The 20,541-nt window shown below is 37.5% G+C and overlaps 1 long non-coding RNA gene across 3 annotated transcripts in view; it reads left to right on the top strand.

Moving 5' to 3' along the window:
* Positions 1-19,001, top strand: part of LOC103911847 (uncharacterized) — a 66,143-nt gene extending 47,142 nt beyond the window's left edge. Inside the window, exons 6-8 of one of the 3 annotated variants that reach the window (XR_012387245.1) lie at positions 9,779-9,878; positions 14,739-14,853; positions 17,475-19,001. This is a non-coding gene — a long non-coding RNA (uncharacterized lncRNA). Of the gene's footprint in view, positions 1-5,508; positions 6,383-9,778; positions 9,879-14,738; positions 15,189-17,474 lie in introns of those variants that run through there. The other 2 variants (XR_012387243.1, XR_012387244.1) reach the window with 2 other exon arrangements.
* Positions 19,002-20,541: the final 1,540 nt, after the last annotated feature.

Raw genomic sequence — 20,541 nt, 5'->3', positions numbered from 1 at the left:
ATGTCAGTTATGATGAATTGAAATTGTCATTACACAAAGCCGCACTTTGTGCCGCAGAAATCATGCAGACATTATTCAAAAGAATGATTCAGTCCTGATACTTGATGCCCCTATTAGATATTAGTACAATCCACTTGAGTACAGAACATGACTGGCTCTCAAAACACAGCATGGCACTCATGGCGGAGAAGGGATTACGTTATAAGACTGAAGCGCTACTTTTGCTTTACATACAGTACAAGAGAAGCCTACATTGTAGTTCTCAACTGCTACTTTTGATTGTACGACAGGGGGAAGAGATAGACGGCAAGAGAGAGAGAGAGTGCTCCGACCATGAAATCGATTGCAGTTTTGCTGCGTCATCGGCCCATTATTGAAAATGAAAATAAAGATGTGTGTTCTGGTTTTACTTTCCGCAGCCACAAGTCCATAGTTCCATTAAATTGAGTTATGGATTCAGTGACCCAACCCTCCCCGTTCCCCAGCCATTCCCTCTGCCTGTCCCTCCATTCTCATAAAGGTTTCAATTACATTGTCCTGACCCAGCAGGGGAAAAAGGCAAAGTGGTATTTCATGTGTGCAATACATTACCACACAAATGCACACACACGTACGCACTGTTATATGTCCGGTGCATGAATTCATCTTGGTGTAAAATCATTACAGTTTGCTGGGTGGACAGCTTGGCTGACTGCATTTAACATGTCGTTTTTCATGTGTGAAAAAAAAAAACTGTGTGAAACATCTTCAGCTGACAGCTCATGTTATTAGTGGTAATTGTTAAGAGTAATGCTAATTACAACTGGTGTTACAAGAGTTAATATAGATGCACACATACATACACACTGTATTTTTATTCCGGAATTATTTCCATTTGTGTTTCTGATGCAGTTGCAGATTGGAAATAGACAAACAAATATAGGGCTGTCAGTCAAATTCAATTATAGTCCGATTATACTACTGCATATCAATCCATAAATAGAACTAGTTTTCCATACATTCACCCACCTACAGTAATCGTGTCTATCTACTTAACTGTCAATCTGTTTTCATCAGTCAATTCACTGACTCTCAATCCATCCATCCATCCATCCATACATCCATCCATACATGCTTACATACATCCATCCGTGTTTTTTAATCCATTCATCTACTTGTCTGTTCCTCCATCTATCCACATCAACTACTTGTATGTTTATCCATCCATCCATCCATCCATCCAAATACTTTGTTTCTCCATCCAGCTATCCTTCCATCACTCTCCTTGTCTGTTTTTTCTTCCTTCCTTCCTTCCTTCCTTCCTTCCTTCCTTGTCTGTTTCGTCATCTGACCATCCATTTATCCACCCATCCATCCATCCATCCATCCATCCATCCATCCATCCATCCATCCATCAATTTGTTTGTTTCATCCATCCATCCATCCTTCCATCCACCTTCTTGTCTGTTTCTTCATCCATCCATACATCGATCTACTTGTCTGTTTTTCCACCCATCCATCCATTTACTTAGGTTTGTCCATCCATCCATCCATTTAGCTATTTTCCTTCTCCATCCCCCATCCATCCATCCACTTGTCTGTTTCTTCATCCATCCATCCATACATTATCCATCCATCCATACATGCATACACCATCCATCCATCCATCCATCCATCCATCCATCCACTTGTCTGTTTCTTCATCCATCCATCCATCCATACATCATCCATCCATCCATCCATCCATCCATCCATCCATCCATCCATACATACATACATACATGCATACACCATCCATCCATCCATCCATCCATCAGTCTTAATCCATCCATCCATCTATGCATCCACTTTTCTGATTCTTCATCCATTCATCCATACATCGATTCATCCATCCATCCACTTGTATGTCTGTTTTTCCTTCCATCCATTCATCCATCCATCCATCCATCCATCTATCCACCCATGCATCCATCCATCCATCCATCCATCCATCCATCCATCCATCCATCCATCCAACCAACCACTTGTATGTCTGTTTCTTCATCCATCCATCCATCCATCCATCCATTTAGCCAATTTACCATTAATCCATTCAATCCATCCAACTTTTTCCAGAGAACCTTCCGTCTGTTTGTTCCTTCATTCATTCATCAATCCCTCCACCAATCCATCCACAAATACATATAATTCAAACATAATATTCAAGCTTATGTGTAGAGCAAAGCTGCATTTCTAGTCAGTGTTTGGTTGCTATATATTATAAACAGACAATGGGTTACGATATACATGTAAAATAAATAAAACATTTGTGTCATGTTATAAGTTCACTTCTGTAAATTTCTACATAACCACTGAACAACTGAAATTCAAAAATCACTCAGCGTCTCATTATTTACCCTTAATCCCCAGAAGAGAAAGCTAACAGGTGTTTGCCCATGAGGGCGATTGTAGGCATTATCATAGTAACAGACCTTGACCCAAGTGCTCTACAGAATGTGTCAGAGATGCTCTCAGGGCTCCATTAGTGTTTTTCATGCTATTTTTTCACTCGGTCCAGTGAATTGACATTTGTGATGTGCAATTTCAAAGATGCAGATGGACTTCAGAGCGTTCTGTCAAAAGCAGAACCCATTTTCTTGTCTCTCTAGCAACTGGCATGTGAACATGTGTTTTTGAACCCAGACCTTGTTCTCTTTTATAACACGTCCTCTACTCACATCTCGAAATAATTTTATGAATAATTATATAAACAATAGTTGTATTTGAAGAAATAACTCACTCCTGATTGCAAACTGATGATTCAATGTTTTTTCCCAGTGTAATCCTACAGTAGAAAGGCTGCTGTGTCATATTTTATAGCAAAATTTGTAACATGCATAATAACATCTACATCACATTTATTTTTTATTTTTATTTTTTTTATTTTTGGGTGTTAAGCAATAGCATAAATACAAATAAATTCATTCAAACATATTTTAGTAAATCAGGTCGCATAAATAATTTAAATACAGTTATTTAGTCAAAATGATTAGGCCTCTTTTTGAAATTTTAATTATTTGAATAATATTTTTCAAAAGATTTTTAAAAATATGTAATTATTATATTATAAATAGGTTATTATGTTAACTAGGCAAATTAGGTTAATTTGGAAAGTTGTGGGAAAACCAACCCAGGCTCATTCTGATTATGTACCCCTATGTACATTTCTGGAGAGCGCCAAATATGTCCCAGGAGCTATGATTTTTGCAGTTTTTGTTTTCGCGAATGTGCCAGAGGCTGCTGTGTACCCTTTTGTAGATCTCAGATTCTCTTGCGAGTGCCATTCCCACATGTTGTTCTCATGCAAATTCACACACCCACTTTCCAAAACCCAGCCGACAGGGTTTTAAAAAGCAATTCAAAAAAAGAAAAGCCCTCGCCTGATTTTTACCACATTTTTAGATTTTACCACATTCTCACTCTGTTATTTACTTGTTTCTTTTATTTGTTTTACTTCTATTTTTGTCTTACCCACTTTCTGCAGCTGTTCTTCATAAGACTCAAACCCCGTCGTCACGTTCAACTCTGCCCTGTGTTTCAAATCCTCTGACGTGTGCAGTGAGCCACTGGACAATCTGGTAACAGTGGAAAAGCCGTCCCCTAGAGATGCACGGATTAGCTGAAATCTCAACTGAATCCATGGCTTCATATATACCATCCACCCGCCACCCACCTGCACATATAATTTTATCTGGATATACATATACTGTATATCTGCACCCAATCTGCACCTGATCGTCACTTTAATAATTCAAATTCTTTGTTTTAAGCATGACTATAGGTCAGTGTGGATTGTTTGCTACTAACAGCAGATTTGGTGAGCTAATTTGTGCATCTCTGATAATAAAATAATACGCTAATTGTAAACGGTTTTAAAGCATAATTTATCTATGAAAACAAGTTTGTAACAGCAAAAAAAAAATAACATAAACCGTGACACTTCAGCTTAAAACACCAGCTATGTTATGCTTTCCATTTAGCATGTTGTTTTATATTTGAGGTACCAGTCTTGTGGCTTTCACTTACATACAGCGCTTCACAGCCTTTGCATATTACATACCCAGCACGTGATACATTAACGACTTTGCTAAAATGCTCCCATACGGCACTTTCCTTCCTTTAGTCTTTAATTCTCCCTTTTCAATTTTCTCTCGGATCTGTTTTGCCTCCATTTAATCTTTAACAAATGGACCTCCACCATGTGCACATTTTTGTTTTTCAAAAATTAGGGCCCGTTTGCCTGTAGAAAAATGTATCAAAACACATTCGTATTTGACAGAATTTGATTTAAAAATGAAAAGCAAAAATCATTAATAATTAATCTCATCCACCCACTTTTAATCACAAAGTATTTTTTTATTACCCAACCCGCCCGATCTGTGAATTATCCATGAGCCATCTGTGCATCACAATAGTCTACACAGAGGTAACAATTCAGCTGGTAAGTGTAAAAAGGAACTGCATCAAACTGGCCAGTTGTGTTCATTTTAAAGATGCAATGCTGCCATACATTCCTCTGGCTACATAATTTGCGATCTTCAGAAATGTATACAGGGGTACATTTTCAGAATGAGCCTATGTTGGGGAAAACATTAATTTGTTTTGTGGCCAATTGAGAAAAAAAAGAGAAAAGAACAGGAAAATGAAACATATCAAGGGGGCTAATATTATTGAGTTTTTATTAAGTTTTTATTAATATTATTAAGTTTATAAAAAAAACAAATAAACAAAAACTTATTTCATTTCAGCCATAAAAAAAAAAAAAAAGTTTCCCCAAAAAACTAAAATATTAAAGGAAATTATGTGAAAATGAATTAGTCGGTTAAACATTGCTTGGGAAATATTTGAAAGATAATAACATTAAAAAAATGGCTAAAAATTATGACTTCAACTGTATTTCCATAGATTTTTTTCTGAAATAATACAAAAAATCCTTCAAATGCATATACAGTAAAACTAGTTTTTAATATTTATTTATTTATTTATTTTCTTTACAGAGTGTCTCAAGTAAATCCTGACTGTAGCTATTTTCCCCCTTTAACTTTACAGCAAGATTCATATGTAGCCATACAAGCACGATTTTCTATCCCTTTAGTCATTGTTGAAACATTCTCATCATTTCTTTGCCAGGTCTGATTAGTAGAACATTTGGCTATAGCTTTGAGAGCTTGTTTTTCTGAGATGAAGGAGGCTATATTTCTTTAAGAGGAATGAAAGTGTGTGTTTGCTTTTAGATCTGTGGGATTCGGCTGGCATTGTGATGTTTTGTGCTTCTGTACTCTAGCTTTTCTCCTTAGGAGTCTGATGCTCAGAGTTGGCAGGCAAACAATTCTGCCTGAATGAGACAAAGCGTGGTTGCGTTTCTTTCTTTTTCCTTTTCGCTTTCTTTTTCACATGCTGTGATAGTTGCAATTTAAGTTACTTTGATATTTTTATTTTATTTATTTATTTTTGTTTTTTTGTAAAATGGTGTTTTTTCTTGTCTTGTAGGATGCTTTGCAATGGACAATAAGGCAAACACGTTGTCCACAAAGTCTGAAGCAGGATTCCATCAGGCACATCATTTTGACTTGACAATGTTAGCCCTGATCATAATAAAATCTCATTTAAATATATCCCTATGCTAGAAATGAAGCCATCTGCTCAGGCAAGGACCAACTGTGGAAGAAAATTGTCAATTTTTCTGTTCCAAGAGGTCTAAACATAGCCACCCCTGCATCTGCAATCTGAAAAGCAGCCAATTAAAGCAAGAAAAATGTGTCAAAAATATCATAATCACACATATGCATGCTTTCAGCTGGCATCAGAAGTGCAGTTAAAGACCAGTTGATGTTAGCGGAGGTCTGATATTCTGCCTTGTTAAGAAACCTATAAATGTTTGAGTGTATTTTAGGTTTAGTATATTATTTACCTTAATTCAAATAAATGAATTACTCTTAACAGAAATTAATTTCCCCCCTAAAACCACTGCTTTCATTCATGAAATACAAGCAGAACACATTTCCGTTGAAATGATTTGTAAAAACGTTTGCTGTGGAAATTGTCACATTCAATTCAGTGAGACCATTTACATAAGAATGGATTTACGAACAATTTACACAGAATTCTCTCTGCTGGTGTTTCATGAATAAGCTAGATAGATTTGTAGAAACAAATTTGAATAAAATGTGTGTGGTGCTTGCAATGAAGAAATAACATGAACAATATAGGGATCAGGATCTCATGGAGACTTTTAAAGTGTACCCTATTGATTTGTGCCACCTTGCAACTAAGAAGACCATAGCAACTAGGAAGACCATAGCAACCGCTGGTAAATAATCGACTAAGACAAAGAAAAATGAATAAATGAATGAATAAACAAATCACATGAGTTCTTGTGTGAATAATTGCTACCTAGTTTTAGCTAAATGTAACTGACAGGACCTCATGACCTGTTAATGTACAGTAGCTTTATGTCATCACTTTACTTGGAGGGGCACATTATAATTAATTTATTCTTAACTACTCATGAACTCCTATGTTAGGGTTAGGGTTAGGGTTAGGTCTTGTGCCTGTTTACATTGGAAAAAAAATAACAACAGGAAGGAAGGTGTTCTGTCTGTATCAAAATTAGAGTCTAAACACAAGTTCATGAGTAGTTATAACTGAGTGTATGATAATGTGCCCCTATATTTAAAGTAATCGCATAAAAATACAAAAAAGATATTAGAAAGTGAATTTGGCATGACCTTTGTACAGTAAGTCACACAACATTTACTCATTGAAACTGCCAATTGAGCATGCCTGATACTAGAGCTGGACGATGTTGCAAAAAATAATCATCACAATATCATGTTTCATATCATTTGATATCTATAATTATTGAATATTTTTTAACAATACATTTAGAAATATTAGGATTTTATTATTATTATTTTTGTTTAACCACTTTATTTTAATTCACAAAAACAAAAAATGTTTAAAACAAAATATCTCATCTCTTTATAATAAAACAAAAATAAGTGTTAAAGACACTCAAACTTGATGAATAAAATGTTACAAAGTGTGTGCAATGGTAAAGGTTGATTAACAGCTGTAAGGCGTCAATGATAATGATACAGTATCAAACCTCAAACTCTAAACAAAACAAACGATGATCAAATCTTAGCTTTCAAGTAAAAGAACTAACCATCATTATTTAAATACATACTGCAACATTACGAATTGTGAAGTTGAATGACTATATTACCCCCTATGCTAAAAACTTATCCAGATGGGGTGGTAGTGGCTGGGATGCACAAGAAAAGAAACCAACAAGCCATTCTGGCGTCATCATCACTTCTTTTTTTTAATTACAAATTTCCTCATTGCTGCTATACGACACTCAATTTCACGTGTTTTATTCTGATCTGAAGTGACAAGCATGAGTGCATGGTTTCCTTCACTGTTTTCAATGCGCTTTGCATTCGCACTTCCCTTACATTTTTCTTAACTAGACAACCATCAACTATTTTCTCAGAGGATGACAAATGGACAAATCATTGCTGCAGCTGTTACAAGTTTATGGAGAAAGGTAAAAAGCACTGCAGTGTTTCTAGAATGCGCTGTTTTGGTCTGAGGTAACTAGTCTGCCGTTATTACCGAAATATGTTGTTAGTTCTAAGTGTAAAGCAGATTCGTTAGTTCTACTTGCATGAATTGCGGTGCGTTCGCGGGATTCTCAATGGTTCAGATGTTTCTCAACTAGGTGTACCTGGAAAATGTTCGCGCATCGTTCCCATGTGTGCGTTGAACAAGTCTCGTGCCTCCATTGGAAATGACAACTTACACCCTAATCTTATTAATATTTCTTCCAAGATGCATGCTCAGCAGCAGAATTGTTTTCCCTTATTGACAATAGTGTTCGGTCAATAAATAACGATATCGTTTTTATCGCCTAGCCCTACTGGATACATCATCTTTCTAATGAAGATCAATAAACAAATGTGATTAAAAAAAAGCGTCACCAAAATCTGATCAGGTGCCAACGTTCATTCCTTTTCACCACAGTGGAATGAACCGCCAACTAATCTTTGGCATATGTTTTACACAGCAGTAAACCCGCAACCCAGTACTGGAAAACAACCATACACCCACACACTATGGCCAATTTAGTTTATACAATTCACCTATATTGCAGGTCTTCCGACTGTGGAGGAATCCAGAGCACCCGAAGGAAACCCACGCGAGCAAAGGGGGAACATGCAAGCTCCACAGAAATGCTAACTGGCCCAGCCGGGACTTGAACCAATGACCTTCTTGCTGTGAGGCAACAGTGCTAACCACTGAGCCACCATGCCGCCCAGGTGCAGACAATTTTCAAAATAGTTTTACCATAACAATATTGCTTCAAAATCTTTAATAACCAGAGAAAGCATGCTCAAAAAACTGGATCTTTAAGCTATAACATTCAAAAAACTGAGCTGACTTTTGAAACCAACACTTTTCTGTGCCTACCTGTATGAATTTTTTTTTTTCCTATACAGAAACTGACTCTGAGAAATCTCCTCTGTGGTGACATCTATTATCCCCAGTCTACTATTTATATTTTGCTCAGCTCTGAATGGCTTTTGCACAATTAGCTCCCTTCCTGCATTCAGTCCATTCTTGGCCACTGCCAGTCATTCATTTCATTCAGCCTTGAGGGTTACTGTGCGTCTCTATCTCTGTCCCTGCGCTCCCCGTCCTTGGTAACCTGAGCAATGTGCAACCCCACACAAGACAGACACCACTATGAATGACAGCAGCAGTCAAAACAGCCCAGTGTGTCATTCGCACAATGGATCTCTTACTCAGGGCTCAGCTGTAAGTACAGGGAGTGAGACGCACAGGAAGTAATGTGTCGCCCTAATGGCCCTTTGGTGTAAAGAGTTTGCCATCAGATCAATATGCATTCGCTCCCCCAGAGAGAAAAACGTGACAGGTTGTTGGAGAGTCACATATGTGTGTGTGCCAGTGTGTTTTCAGATTATACCTCACTGATAGAGTAAATAGATCCCACTGTCTTCTAAGGCAAGGGAGAACAAGTCCAACGCCCATAACAGTAGATTGAATTGAAATTAGTTGGCTCCATGTGGCTCGTTCTGGAGCAGCGCTCGACATTACTGTCAGGACCGAATGGCACAGTAAATTGAAGTTTTAGTCTGGACGGAGCAGCACAGAAAACAAGACGGTGCGCGAGTCTGACAGGAGCGTCAAAATGAAGGTAAGAGAAATTACTGCCGGGACGACTTTAGGGATAAACGAAGCCGAATCTGCCGCGTCCTTGTAAGTCACACAGCCGTTACTCATTGAAACTGCCAATCAAATGCGCTTGATACTAGTCTTAGCATGGTCTCGCTGGGCGATCTGACCCTCGGCTACTCCTGCAGGGTTGAGAAGGGGCCAAAACTGTGCTTGATGTTAGAAAAGTCTGCTTACTGCGGAGCCTCGCGTTTGGCTCCCTCAATAATTCATTCAAAATCATTATAAAAAAAAAAACTTTATTGAGCTCTACTGAATTATTAACAGCCTGTCGACTCTTGGCACACAGCCACAGCCTCTTCACAGCCGTAATGCTTATTAGCGCTGGTATAGAACGAAGTGATTGCTGCAAACTCTCGTGGTCCAAAAGTTCACCTCCGTGCAAAACTTCAGCTAAATGGCGAAAGCATGTTTACAAACAGGATCAAGGGATAATTTCTTACATCTTTTCATTCCCCGATCTCCCTCATAGCGCTGATGCATTTTTCATGTCCCCCAGAGCCCTCGCCGTGGGAGACGACCCACAATGCAACTCTTCCTACCGGGATGAAAAGCAGGAAGTGGCTTTAGCTGGCCTCTCCCTCTGGCGGATCATGCAGGTAATTAAATAAATAATCAAAACTCCTTTGACTGCAGCACTTACCTGGAATGGATCGTCTCTGATGGCCGATCTCGAGCTGACATTGTTCTTTATTTATTCATACGTGCATTATTACTTATTTAGAAGCGTTCAGCGACGACTTCGGGTGGGCAATGGCGCCTATTAACACAAACGTGTAGAGCTCTGGGGCCACTTAAAAAAGCAATCATATGTGCTGTAAATGCATATTTGAAGTCCTGTTACACGACAACACCAACCATCAATTCTAATCGCCTTTATGGTGGCACTTTTATTGCCAGCGTTCCAGCAGAATCGACACGATCTGACATCATTATGTGTGTAAATAACCTCCGATGTTAGACTGAACAGTGGGTGCGCTTAGAGTAGGACTAGGTAGTTTGACGGCATACACTTTACAAACCTATAATCTGCACACAATTCATGCCATGGCATATTTTTTTTCTGACATTAAAGTATAGCGTGTTTACACATTTGTTGACCATTCTGGTGGCAATTTAAAAGGTTGACTTTTTGTGTTTTCAAGGAACAATGCAGATACTCATTTCATGAGTTGATATTTGACTGAATATGATATGCGGTCCGGGGAGAGAGCTCCGAGCTCGGAAAGACACCCTAAAGCTGCCTTTCCACTGCACACGACATTCAGACGCGGCTGTCGGAATACACCCCCTAGTGGCATCCACACAGAATATTCAGGTTTGTTGTGTACCATGGGAAGCTGATTCTCGTGGTGGTGTCAGAAATAAAGTGGTGCTAAGGCAAGAGCCTTTATTCTCTGTGCGTTCACCATGGTTGAATGAATGAATGAATGAATGAATGAATAAATAAATGATTGAATGAATGCTAGAAACTCATAATAAACCCCATTCACACATACAGACTTTCTGGAAAATTACCGACAATTTGCCAGAAAGGTCTGTATATGTGAACAGGCCCTTTTTGACAATACCGGTAAATTCGTTCCAGCTATTTTGCACGAAGAGAAGTTGTAACATTATCGGTAATTTGCCGGAATGCTGCTCTGTCAAAAGAAGGATTGCCGGAAAGAGTGCGTTCAAAACTTGAGACGTCTACTTCAGCCAATGAGTACATTAAGACACGTTCACATCCGCTCAGTTTATGAAAATAAAAGCCTTTGAATATTTTTCCAGACACACTAGCTGTTAGATGTTAGTCAGATAACATGTATATGTTCCTTTTTAATGCCTACTGTGTAAAACATTATCGATCAAATGCTTATGATAAACCGCTGTTTGTTTACCTTTAAGCTCTGACGCATGTGAAGCAGCAATATTATGTTCATATTATGAACATTTCAACATGCGAAAGCGTTCCTCTATATGTTTTCATCAAAGTTGTTTACAATACTTATCCATCCACAGAGTTTGTAATGCAGTGAAATGTTTACAAATACAAGCGTAGCTGTTTAGAGATCATTTCTGGTTAATGATTTTAGAATTTAATAGCATTTTGGAATGGGTGTGTGAACAGCCCTTTCCTGGAAAAATTCCGTAACGTCTGTCCTTGTGTGAACATCGCCGTTTTGAATTTACGTGTAAAGTTATTCTGGAAATTTTCCAAATATTTACTGGTATCACTGTGTGAAAGGAGCTATAGACTACTAAAATTTTGGAGGGAATGTGGAATAATAATAATAAATAATATTTTTTTTTTATTACTCATTTATGACTAGAAATGTTTTTTTTTCTTTTTAAATATGGCCTTTTTTCAGATACAAAAAAAAAAAAAAAATTCATTAAAAACTGCTATTTTTCATCTCTCGTGTGTGGACCTGCTCGGACAACACAGGGATACATCACATCCCAATTGTATACGGTCTAGTTGCAGAAGTTAAAAAATTTCAACGCATTTACGGCTCAAATCGGATTAGAATTTTCCGCATACGGAGATGATTGGAACTCCACGCAGCTCCCAGACTACACTCCACTACACTTGTCATATGCAGTGGAAAGGTAGCTTAAGGGACCGATCACACGGAACACACTTTTATGTTCCAAAAACGAGGCACACCACATTGCCTTTTTTTGCTGAGCAGAAAAACACCTTTCTTTGTCACTAGGCAATGACTAAATCAGCGTATTGTGTGCGAGTGTTGCTGTTGATATTGTTAAAAATGCAATATTTAATAATATTGTGATATTCAAGATTTCTGAAGTCATACAGCTCTGAATAACTTGAAACAGCGACCACTACTCTCTCCTCCGTCTCCGTAGTTGTCTTACCACAAACACTGCTGTCAGAAACCCCGCCTCTGCTTTCATTTGATTGGAGAATGAAAAAGACACGGCTGACACAGAGCACAACATCAAAAACGCAAGGTGTAGTAGTAGGTGGTTAAAACACCCACGCTTATACACTACGGCCAATTTAGTTAATCCAATTCACCTACAGCTCATGTCAGCTTGAACTTAAACTCTGAAAACTGGACTGACACGGTTTCAATTAACTATAATCTTCTTTGTGAAGCTGCTTTGACACAATATATATTGTAGAAGCGATACATAAACAAAAGTTGATTGAATTGAATTAAAATGTCTTTGGACTGAGAGAAACCGGAGCACCCGGATGAAACCCATGAGAACACTGGGAGAAAAGCTCCACATAGAAAACCCAACTGGCCTAGTTGACACTTAATGTCACAAATAAAGAATGTTCAAGTGAATCCAAGTGCGAGTGAAAAAAAATAATTTATTGACAAAGTCAAAACAAATGCAAGGAATGAGTGCGGTGCTAGGGCTAGGAGAAACAGGGCAGGAATCAGGCAGGAAACAGGGTCCAGTAAAAACTCCTCAGGTCCTGAGTACAGACAGATAGCACACATAAGCACACGTAACGAACTGACAAGGCCACACAGAAAACGTCGCCCATATATAGGCATGAATATGAGCCTCAGCTGGCGGACTAATCAAGCTAGCTGAGTGCCGTCATCACACGAGATCAAAACAGATACACGTGGAGAACAAAAACAAAACAAACCCACATGATCAGACAGACACTCCGGAAGAGAGCACAAACCTGCAACCGTGACACTTAAACCAGCGACCCTCTTGCTGTGAGGTGACTAACCACTGAGCCATTGTGCCACCCTGCAAATACTCAATAAAATATAGACGTCATACTGATATGAAAGATTTTATGCTAGTTTGACTTGCTCACAGGATGAATTGATTGACCTACAATATCCCAGATGTGCTGGCAACATCACATCAACATTGTGGTCATTTGTAAAGTTAACGTTTACTTGTATGATGATTATAATTCATTTCAGCCTAGTGTTAATGTTTTTTAACAGAAATTAGCTCGACACAAACAGAAACTACACAGGTCAGCTCCACCAGTTACTGTAGTGTACATGACTGAGTAAATCCGTTCATCTAATCATGTAGCAGATAAAAAATTATATATATATATATATATATATATATATATATATATATATATATATATATATATATATATATATATATATATATAATGTTTTAATTATTTAATTTTTCAATGTCTTATTGCTTTTTTAACTACATTTTAATCTCGTGTTTTTCATCAACAATAATACAATGTTCATTTATTAGATGAGCAAATAAAAGCATTCACATTTATTCAGGCACATTTCTAGTGCAGAGGACCTAGCAAGTTTCTCTTTGTGTCAAGCTATAGGCAACATTATATTCTTTAATGAAACTAACTCTACTTCAGATTTCAAATGGTCTCTTATAGTAATTGAGAGTGTGAGTACAGTATGACTCATCGTGTGTATGATACTCATCAGCCACTAAGATGTTTATTAACCTGACAACCTGACACAGCCAAACAAACAACCACACATTCATTCATTTTCCTTCGGCTTGGTCTCTTATTAATCAGGGGTCACCACAGCGGAATTAACCGCAGACTAATCCGGCATTTGTTTTATGCAGCAAATGCCCTTCCAGCTGCAACCCAGTACTGGAAAAAACCCATAGACTCTCACATTCACACACACTTACACAAAACAGCCAATTTTGTTACATCTGTTAATCTATAAAGCATGTCTTTGGAAACTGTTTGGAAACTGGTGGAAACTGTAGTCCCCGGAGGAAACACGCGAACATACAAACACTACACAGAAACTGGCCCAGCCGGGACACAAACCAGCAACCTTCTTGCTGTGAGGCGACAGTTCTAACCACTGAGCCACAGTGCCTCCCTAACAAACAGGTTTATTAAAAATATATTAACATCAGCATGAGTTAAAAATGACATATCTACAAAAATACAGTATCATCACACACCTAATATTAACGTGTTAGATAATGTAAATATATTTGCATGTACAAAACATGAAGCAGAATGATCCACCATCTATTCCGGCATACATTTTATTCAGGGGATGCTACCAGCCGCAACCCAGAATTGGGAAACACCCATACACACTATGGACACACTATAGACAATTTAGTTTATTCAACTAATTCGATCGGAGCACCCGGAGGAAACCCACGCAAAGACAAGGAGAACATGCAAACTCAGCCGGGAGGCGGGAGTGCTAACCACCCTGCAAAACCAAATGTATAATAAGTATTGAATCTAATGTTTCCATGATCTGTATTGACTATCTGGGGGCTGAATTTACAGCAAAAATGTCTGAGGAACTATTTATACTGTTGTAACCATGATACAATTACATATATTTTGAGATTTTGGCCATACTGCTCTCCCGTAAGTTCACTATTCTTAGACCCTTCGCGACTCTTATTTAGAAGAGAAAGCACATGTGGGATATTTCTGTTTCAGGGAGTCACAAGGTGACTTTTTGGTCTTTTTTTTTTTTTTTCAGACTGTGGCTTAATGTCCTGGGACATCAAGTAACCGCAGGCTAATGAGATGGCCAAACCCCAGACGCTTGACACGGAATTCAATTAGACTGCACCCTCCCTGTCTTTCACACTGAGGTAAGAACTGGCGTGAGAAAAATCCATTGGGAAAAAAGTGCTTGTCTGAGTGTGAAAAAAGAACAAGAGCAATGGAGAAATAACATCACATTACACATACAGCAGACATTTTAACCTGATCAGTCACTGAGTGGGAAATATTCTGTGCAACAAACCAAAGTCTGATATATTTCACTGTGTTGTAAACTAATTTGGTCAAAAGTAACGATATTATGATATTTGGTTTTGGTGTTATGGCACACAACAGTCTATTCTCTCCCACCAGTTTCATTTTATGAGTTTATCCAGAGTTTTCAGTGGCTCCATGTGCATTTTAGGTTTCAGTTAAATCACGCAAAAAAAAAAAAAAAAAAAAAAAGTTTGGAGAACTCAATACACAAGGGTTTGTTTGTGCATCTCTTTCTCAATACGCAAATGCTGATCTCTCTTTTATATAATTGTGCACTTCAACAGATAAGCTAAATATTCGGTATGTCAGAATAGCAGTGTTAAATCAAGTTAAACTACAAAACAAAGTGAAGTTTCTTAAAGGGCACCAATTTTACCCTTTTTACAAGATGTAAGATAAGCATTTGGTGTCTCCAGAATGAGTCTGTAAAGTTTCAGCTAAAAATACCCATTAGATAATGTATTGTAGCCTCCAGAATATGTCCATTTTGGTATATGAGTTCATTGTAGCTGTTTTTTGTAGCCTGTGGCTTTAAATGCAAATATGCTGCTTCACCCCACCCATCATCCTCGTGTGCCAGTATGCTAGTCAAAATTAGTCAAAAGGAAATTTAAAATAAAAGATTTATTGGGTTTCTATCACTCCAATATGACTGTGGACAGAGTATACCTACACACAGGTCCGTCCAAACGAAACACTGCTCGCTGCAGAGCCATTTGAGCAGAGCTGAGCTCCAGCGAGGGGGAGCATGAGCTCTCGCTCCTCCTCCTATAAGCTGTTTTAATGCGTACACCAACCCCACCCCTAACCCTACCCCCAGTGACATCACTCGTAGAAGAAGTGCAAGAAAGGAGGAGCTCAAGCTCAAGCTCCCCCTCGCTGGAGCTTAGCTCTGCCCAAATGGCTCTGCAGTGAGCGCCACTTGGTCCAAACAGCTTACAAAAGCTGATTTTCATCATAGGTGATATTTAAAGTCATAGCTAGGGCTGGGTGATATGAAAAAAGTCTGATATCCTGATGGCGATATATATTACAACATAGTACCTTTTCTGTAAATGTATTTTCTTTATTTTTATCATGAATGTAGAAATATAAAATAATGAAATGTAAAACACTAATTATTACAGGCCAAAACAACAACATTAACAACAACAAAAAAAAAAATGTTGCCAAATACATCCAAATTGAAAACACTGTACTTTCAAGCTTGCAAAATTCTCTCCATACTGTATCAAGATTGTGGTCATCCAAATTATATATATATATATATATATATATATGTAAGAATGTAAGAATTTTTATTTTACCCTTACAATATACACTCACTTTATTAGGTACACCTGTTCAACTGCTCGTTAACGCAAATTTCTAATCAGCCAAATACATGGCAGCAACTCAATGCATTTAAGCATGTAAACATAGTTAAGGCAATCTGCTGCAGATTAAACCAAGCATCAGAATGGGGAAGAAAGGTGATTTAAGTGACTATGAACGTGACATGGTTGTTGCTGACCATGTTCATCCCTTAACACATCTTCTAATGGTTACTTCTTGCAGGATAACGCCCCATGTCAAACTGTAAATCATGTCAGACTGGTTTTCTAAACATGACAATGAGTTCACTGTATTTAAAAGGCCACAACAGTCATCAGATCCCAATAGAGCATCTTTGGAATGTGGTGGACCAGGAGATTCCCATCATAGATGTGCATCTGACAAATCTGCAGCAATTGTGTGATGCTATCATGTCAATAAGGACCAAAACCTCTAAAGGAATATTTCCAGTACCTTGTTCAATCTATGCCACAAAGGCTTAAGGCAGTTCTGAGAGCAAAAAAGGGGGAACAAACCAGTACTAAGGTATACCTAATAAAGTGGCCGGTGAGTGTTTATCATAATGCACAGCCCTAGTGATAGCAGTCAGTACAATTGTTCAATAACTAATGAGAAAATCACTGTCGGACTACCTGAAGGATGTTGAGAACTGCTTTATATTTTATTCATTGACCTACTGTCTTCACGAAAGTTTTAGCTCAATATAAGTTAGTCTATTGGTTTCTTCTTTTGTTAAATGTTTTAGGATTTACTGTTACATGGTTCAAAACAATGTCAACAGATTTTTCTCTTTTAATTTATTATTTTGTGAAAATATTGGCAGAGTAATCCAAATAACTGGCAGGAACAGTAGTAAAAATCTATAACATCAAGTCATTCTTGAAATTTTAACTGCTGTGGCAATGTTTCCCGATGGCATTGAGTTTCAATACTTTTAAGATAAGTTAGTATTTCCAGTATAGTAACCTGTATAAATTTCCGCCTGTGATAGATAGTACCTTGCAGTCATTTTATGCACAAATGTTCTACCTGGCAAAACACATTCACTGCGATGTTGTCCCATGTTTGCTGTAGTTCGCAGTAATGGCAGTGACATAACCTTTTCTGCTGTCTACAGGCCTCTCTGTCAGTATGTCACTCATGACAAAGCACTGGACTTCTGGGTAAAGTGGGTTTGTGTAGCATCAGCAGTCTCAGAAATATGGCTGGCATTTGGTACAGTTTGCATCAGCGTCTCTACCGCAACATGGGGAAACACAATGAAAATGGAGACAGATGAATACAGATGGGTGCAGCTCAGAGGCTCTCGTAAAGTGAGTCTGTGGTGAAGGAGCCGCAGCAAACAGCTCAACCTTAGCTTTTCTTCAGCGTCAGCAGGGCCGGGCTGGAGGAGAGATGGCTCGTGTGGTTGTTGATGATTTATCTTGTCAAGAATCTCCGGTTCGTTCTCTCTCTCTCTCCCTGGCTCGCTCGCCTTTACAAAAGCACGTGTACACTGTGTGCTGTTGTCTGTTCAGTGTCATTCACGCATACTGGGCTTAAAATAGGTAATAAATTAGTCAGATATTTTTGATTGTGCTGTAAAAACACAAGATAATGGCCTTTTAATGTCAGCAATAATGGCAGAATTATTTACCATTGTTAGATACAGTACTTTTTATATGTTTTAAAAATTGTACATGCATATTTTTATATTAACCCTTGTATACTTTTTTCAGTTTACAACCCTTTTGTTATGTTGGTGGCTGTTTTTGCCCCATTGACTTCCATTATAATCACACTTTTTGATTGCAAAGTCATGACAGCAAACAGTCTTGCATTTCTGATCGTTGGTGGTTTTTCCTGTTAGGAAGAGGTAAAATGTATACATTTTACAGTTGATCATCAGTTGGTAACAATAATCCTTTAAATAAATCTGTGCTTAAAAATGTTTTTTTTATATTGCGTACAACTAAACTTGTTTTAGCACTGCAACAGTAAAAAAAATTATTAAATAAAAATTACATCTTTCCAACAGGGAAAACCTGCAACAATCAATAATGCCTGTGTATATGGTGTCATGGCTTTACAATCAAAAAATGTCATTATAATTGAAAGTGAATGGGGCAAAAACAGACACAAACATGACAAAAGGGTACATTTGCCCAGACTGTTGAATTTTTGAAAGAATTCAAAACATTTTCCCAAAATATGTATCAAAATACAAAAATTTTTCACCAAAAAAAAAAAAAATTAATAAATAAAATCATTCCATTTGCTGAAACACAGAGAAAGTTGTGGCCAAATTAAGTCATGCCAGAGTGGATGAAAACATCCCAATAGCACAAAAGGCTTAAAGGTAACACCACAAAGCTATGCTTTGTTTATTGTGTCTACAGTATTACTTTGATAGCCCCACTTAAGAGAGAGCGCTGTTCATATTTTTTGTTATAGCCCCCATGTGACAGTTTTTTAGCAAATTGTAATTGACTTTATTGCTGTCAATATTGATGAAAATATTAGTTTACACTGAAAGATTTTAATTTTATTCCATTTTAATAATATAGTTAAGCATTATATTAAGCAATGTCAATTGTACAAGCTTGTATAAAATTTTGTTTGTATAGCATTTGTTGTATTTAACTTGTATTTCTTAACGATACTCAATAAAAAAAAACAAAAAAAAAACAGTAATTTTAATAAACAATAATAAAGGCCACACAGAACCTTTCCCTACCATACAAGTACACAGTAACCTTCATTGTATACCATGTAACTAATATACACAAGATCGGAGATTGGCAGGACTAAGAGCCATAGGAATAGAGCGAATTCGGTGATAGGAACTTGTTTTGAGTCTTATGAATGGATAATTTTATATTGTGTTTATTTTATGATTGATGTTTTTGAACATGTACCAGTTCTGGCCTCTTTCTTCTTTAAATGAATGTGACAATTAAACAGACAATGAAACTTGGGGAACATAGAAACCCCCTCAGCCAACTAGTGTTTTAGAAGTGCAATAAGAAATATCACAGAAGAATAAATGCTCACAATGGTATTGCTGGGTGGCGCAGTGGGTAGCGCTGTCACCTCACAGCAAGAAGGTTGCTAAATCAAGCCTTGAATGAATCAGTTGGCTCTCGTCTTCTCTCTGGAAGTCTTTAAACTTTCCCTCACAAGTTCAAAGACATGCGCTATAGGTGAATTGGGCAAGCTAAATTGTCCATCTGCTTGTTAAGTGATAACATGTTGGTGACGTATGTAATACTGTTTCCAGGTCCAAGCCGCCACTCATTTGACTTGAGAAATTATTAGTTTATGATCACTTTTAATTCATATCACACATAAAAGTTATTTTATATAAAGTCATAGTGTACACAACGATCACTAGGCTTGGTGCATCACAAATACCAAAATTTTAACAATTTATAAAAAAATGAATGCCTTTCTGGCCATCGAATATTAGGCATGGACATATATATTGCGATCTGGATTTTTAAAAGTATTAAATTGCTTTGTAAACGTTTATAATTACCACTTCATGAGTCTCCCTATACATTTGAATAGAGCGATTGGACCCGGAAGCCGCTTCGTGTGACGTCACACTTAACAAGCGGATTGTGTAAATGGGTATGGGTGTTTCCGAGTGATGGGTTGCAGCTGGAAGGGCATCCATTGCTTAAAACATGTGCTGGATAAGTTGGCGGTTCATTCCGATGTGGCAACCCCTTAGTAATAAAGAGACTAAGCTTAAAAGGAAATGAATGAATGATATCGCTATGTGCAAACTATGTAACATGAGGTACAACTATAACTGAATAAATAAATCAGACTTCAAGGCAAAAACTTATTGATTAAAAATATATCAAACTTCAAATGTGTTCTAATGGCTGTAACTGTGTATAAAATCCTCATTTTCAGTGTAGATGGACATATTACTGGTCAGTCGATCTTTTGTTAAAGCTGTGTTCAAGTCGAAAATATTCGATCCTGTTGTTTTCCTGTTGTAAACAGGAAAAGGTTGTTGATACACTAACATTCTGCTTGTATAAATCACCTTGAACGTTCTATGACCGAGGAAAACATAGGTGAGTAAATGGCTTTTATTCAGAAGCTGTCAGCATGTGAAGTTCATGTCAGATCAAGTTTGTCAGGATTTCGAATACACAAAAACTGGCACGGACTCTCGATGCCTGACAGAA

This window comes from Danio rerio, chromosome 11 (assembly GCF_049306965.1).
Source record: "Danio rerio strain Tuebingen ecotype United States chromosome 11, GRCz12tu, whole genome shotgun sequence".
Lineage (NCBI taxonomy): Eukaryota > Metazoa > Chordata > Actinopteri > Cypriniformes > Danionidae > Danio > Danio rerio.
The sequence above is the reverse complement of the archived record's forward strand: the minus strand, read 5'-3'. Positions and strand labels throughout refer to the sequence as shown.